General features: G+C 39.0%; 1 pseudogene; it reads right to left on the reverse strand.

Moving 5' to 3' along the window:
* Nucleotides 1-4,755: 4,755 nt before the first annotated feature.
* LOC135146859 (small nucleolar RNA R71) lies at nucleotides 4,756-4,870 on the reverse strand (annotated as a pseudogene).
* Between the last annotated feature and the right edge of the window lie 423 nt (nucleotides 4,871-5,293).

Consider the following 5,293-nt stretch of genomic DNA (forward strand, 5'->3'; position numbering starts at 1 on the left):
GAATGCATCCTCTACTCATGTTTCAACTGATGTCCCTCATCAGTTGACAACTGCTGCTACTTCCATTAATTTACCTTTTTCTACAGCAGTTGATCACATGGTAGCACAAACACTTCTAGGATTGAGTGGAGTGAGCTATGGAGTGGAGAGGCAGCCTAGTGAGCTGGCAAAAGGAGAGGGTGTGGAGAGTCTGGCATTTTCTTCTAGCCAGGAAAAAGGAGAGGATAAGAGTGACCCTTTAGTAAGGGTAAGTGAGGGAGAGGTAAGTGGTGTGGTGAGCCAAGGGGAGCCCTTGATGCAAGAAAAGAGAGAAATTGAGAGAAATGCAGGTGTCAATGAAGGGTTTAGTGAACAAGAGTTTCAAGCTGAATACAGATCCATATTGGATAGTGTTTCACTAGACCCTGAGACTTTCACTCATGGGATGTCCTCCATTCAAGAATTTGCCAGATTGGACAATCAAGCAGCTGAGAGGCACCTCAATCTGATTCACACTACATCTTCTATGCTTAGAGCAAAGGAGGCATTTAATGCTCTACCTGCCAATGCTGGAGATGATTTTCATTATGATGATAGTGATGAAGACCTCAATGATGCTCTTGAGGAATCCCTTGTTGAACAACCTTCAACTTCTCTTCCTTCATGGCTCTCCATGCAGTCTGCCAATGCAACTGTTGTTAGCATGGAGCTGGAAAGGCAAGCCTCCACCATTCTTCAATCACAATCTGGAAGCTCATCCTCCTCTCCAGCCATCTCTGCCACCATTGCCAGTCAAGCTCTGGACAATCTCAAGCTTCACAAATATCAATCTCTCCATTTTCAGCATGAGATAGAGCATCTCAATTCTCTTATTGCCTCTGTTAAGACTGATCTGACCAAGCAAATTGATGAAAAGCTTCCAGCTCAGGTCAAATCAGCTCTTTCTGAATCTGAGCGAAAACATCAACAATTGGAAAAGCAAGTGGAAGCTCTGGAAGGAAATGTCTATATCTTAAACTCTAGAATGGATGAGATGTTGCAGCATCAAAGAATTCAGACTGGACTTCTTCAACATCTTCTTCTTGCCACTGGTGTTTCACTTCCCAGTCCATCCCCTACACTTGCTGCTAACAAAAAGGGGGAGAAAGAATTACCAACTCCTGCAGAATTGATCAGCCAAATTCCTCCTCCTTTCCACACTGAAAGGGAAAAGCAAATGATTGAAAGGATGAAAGAATTGGACTCTATTGCAAAGAGAGTGGCTCAACTGGGCAAGAAATCTTCTACATCTTCTACAGCCACCACAGCTCAAATCTCTTTTCCAACCACAACCACAATTCTCAGGGTGATTACACCTGAGATTGTTATCCCTTCCAAGACAGAAAAGGGTGAGCCATCATTTTTGAATGAGTTCAAGCCCATTCTGTTTCCAAACAATTGTAGCTACTCCAAGCCTGGAAAAGACTCAAGCTCAATCTACTTTCCACTAGCCAGGCCTGACAAAAATGAATACAAGCTTTTGGGCCAAGAGATCAAAAGTTACAAAGACTGTGCAGATGTGGCTTTAAAAGCTCATTTTGCCATCATCTACAGAGAAGGCCAGAAGCTGTTTATTGGAACTGGCCATCCTCACTACTCATTTGCAAAAGCTGAAGAGGTGGCCAGAGAATGTGAAAAAGAGGAGTTTGAATCCTAACTCTCTTTGAACCAAATAGAGGTTGATGAAAGGTATGCTATTGAGCTGGAAGAGGAGTTGGCAGCTGAGCTTCTAAATGAGAAAAGATTGCCTCTTGAATCTTCTCCAAAGAAAAAGAGAGTCAAATCTAAAACTAAGATGCCTGAGGCAGCCAAGAGAAGAGAAGAAGTGCCAGAAAAGCCTATCTCAAAGCCTTCCTATCCAATCAAGGACACCACAGTGGTACATCCAGATGTCAACTTCCATGATGAGCCAATAATTCCAAAGGAGGAGCCAATTGACTTGGAAGATATCCCAATTCCAGCCTTTCTTGTTCAAGAAACTTCCAAGCCTAAGAAGAAAGTCAAGTCTGTGGCCAAGAGGATGGTTAACCCTCCTAAACCTCCAAAAGAACCTGAAAATCCTGATGACTATCTCATCATTGCTAACATTGAAGAAACTTCTGAGTTGGAGCTGGAGCTGGATGATCTTCAAGAAGTAAGAGGATTAGAAGCAACTTCAAAATTACCTGAAAGATTGGTATTCTCTTACAAAAACAAGGGTGATGTCATCTGGCCTCTTCACAGAGTTCTGAATTCTGAGGGATTCAGTTCTCTAACAAAAATATATGGATCTATGAAGAGGACTGGAGGATTTACACCACCTGCAAAGCAAATGGTACTAAAGAGAATCCTTGAGATCAGGAAGGAATGGAACTCAGATGCTAGTCTACAAAGAAGGCTGAAAATTCCCTACACTAGAAAGAAAATTCATCATGAACCTACTCCAGTCATGGAATTTAGGGACAATCAAGGTGTTAGGAGATTTTTCAGACCTAAAGATCAACTCAAGGTTGCTAGCTTGAATACTCTGAAGACTCTCCAATCCAAGCTCAACAGACAAGACAGTGATGAAGAATGGTTCTACAGGATCTTTCAGAAACAGATCAATATTCTTGAAGAAAAACTTAAGCCCGGAAGAAGAAGATCTTCTAGGAACAAGTAACTGCTCAGTCTAGAGGAGCATAATTATCTGTAAACTTTTCTAACTCTTGTATTTAAATTCCGCATTTTATTTTATTAATGTTTTGTTATCATCAAGTGTAGAATTTATGTCTGCATCCTCTCCAGTCATAAATTGGGGGAGATTGTTAGGAATCAATAATTTTTGATGATAACATAAACATTTTGTAACATGTCTTACTTAGAATCTTTATCAAATTTCAGTTGTAATTGTTACATTTCTTGTCTTTGGGAATTATCAACGGATGGGTAGAATAGGATGGCTAATTGTAAATATCCAATGCCATGTAATTTTATCTAAGTGAAGGATATTCAACTGATGAGATGTAACTATTCAACTGATGAAGACTGGATGATGTTTCAACTGATGAAAATCAAGCATTCAACTGAAGACAAAGTGTTCAACGGATGATGCTAAGGAATTCAACTGATGAGACTGGAACAGCATTCAACTGATAAAGTTTGTAATTCATTCAACTGATGAGCCGGACATTCAACTGATAAAGTCAAGAGCAGTTGAAAGCAACCAGAACTTTCAACTGATGAAGCAAAGAGCAGTTGAAAGTGACTAGAGCTTAAGTCTGACAAATCACATGGATCGAATTACACTAAAATAGACATGGAAGCTTAATTAGGAAAATAAAGAAGAAGCAGAAACATACTTATCTCATGCAGTGCAATCTGGATCAAATCAAGATGATGGTCAAAGATGAAGACATCTCAGAAAGCATGCATAAGGCAAAGTTGTGCAGCATTGTTTTTAGATTAGAGTGCATTTTGTAATCTAGTTAAAAGCTTTGTAAAACTTGGAGTATATAACCAAGTTAGTAGCATCAGTTGAACTTGTTCAAATTACTTGAGAGAAAAATCTGAGAGTTAGAACTTGTTTGAGTGATGAACCAGCAGCTGTGCGAATTGTAAACAATCCACAGATTCTTCTATATAAAATCTCACGGGTGGATCATTCAATCCACCCGTATTTTTAATACTTGGTGTTTTTCTGTTTACTGTGTTCTTAGTGTATTATTCTTGAATCTTTTAAATTTGTAAAAGATTGTATTCAACCCCCCCTTCTACAATCTTTCTCTTAGTTGGTGTAAAATAACAGATCATAGGAGTGACTTCAAGGTTAAATTATAGGTATTATTTTGTATCTTGGGAGAGAATATTATAATCAATAGAAGGATTGTTTTTAGCAGAGTAGAGACTTGCATATCACAATTGATTGACATTCATTGTAGCCAGCAAAGAAACCTGATTCTTGGATTGCTTTTTATCATCGTTAATTCACACTTTTAATTGCTTTATTAGTTTAATTTAGTTGATAGTAAAAACCACAAATTATTCTCAAAACTTCTAAATAGAAAGGAATAATATACTTGATTTGATATTGTATTCAGTCCTTCCCTGAGAACGAACTTTATAAATTTCACTACAACAAATTGGCGCCGCTGCCGGGGAAGGCAGCAATATTAAGTTTAGTTTAATTATTTCTTATTGTTTAGATTTTATAATATTTGTTTCCAAGATCTATCTCATTGGTGTTTCGTTTCAGGTACACCTAACATATGCGAAGATCAAAAAGTGTTGGAAATTTCAAACCAGATCCAGAAATTGAATGCACTTTTCGAATTAGAAGGCAAGAAGCAAAGAGAAAGCAAGAGGAGGCCAGGGTGGGTGATAACAATAATGAAAATGAAAATCTCCATGTTATTGTTCCTGATGAGTCATCCATTCAGGATCATGAGACTCCTAATCCTGCTAATTGCATGTACAAGACTCCTGCGATTGGTGCAACTCAATATAACATCAATCCCAGTCTTATTCAGATGGTGACCAATTCAGCTTTTGAAGGAGACATTGAGCGAGAGGATCCACACCGCTATCTAGAGCGCTTCGTGCAAATGTGTGGTTCTTTCAGAATCAATGGGGTTACTGCTGATCAAATTCGTCTTCATATGTTCCCTTATTCTATTAAGGGAAAAGCTTTGGAATGGTTTCAACAGCTTTCAGATACTACTCTAGCTACTTGGGATAATCTTTCTACTGAGTTCTTATCCAAATATTATCCTTCTGACAAGACTCAGCAAATGAGAGCAATTATTCTTACTTTCAAAGCACAACCAGGTGAAGGTTTATATCAGGCATGGGAGAGATATAAGGCATTGTTGAGAAAGTGTCCACATCATGGTTACGAGGAGTGGATGGTTCTGAGCACTTTCTATGGAGCTCTAAATTCTGATATTCGGCTGAGTTTGGATGTTGCAGCTGGAGGAAATTTTAAGAAAGCACCTGTTACTCAAGCTAAGGCACTTCTCGAGGAATTAGCCTCAAATAACTATGCTTGGGCACCTAGTGGTACAAGCTCAGTGAAATCAGCACAAGACACTGAGATGATGAACTTGCTCACTCTGAAATTGGATGCTCTTACTCAAGAAGTTCGTGGACAAAGGGCAAATGTCAATGCTATTTCTACTCTGTAAGTCTAAATGTAAAGACAACCCTATCTGTTACATAGGGATGATAACTCAACAATAGAACAGGACAAGTAAATAACACTACGCCTGCACCGGAATCGGAAGATACGAAGACAAAGGTTGAAGAAGCGGTCTACAGT

Source organism: Daucus carota, chromosome 5 (assembly GCF_001625215.2).
Source record: "Daucus carota subsp. sativus chromosome 5, DH1 v3.0, whole genome shotgun sequence".
NCBI classification, from domain to species: Eukaryota; Viridiplantae; Streptophyta; class Magnoliopsida; order Apiales; family Apiaceae; genus Daucus; species Daucus carota.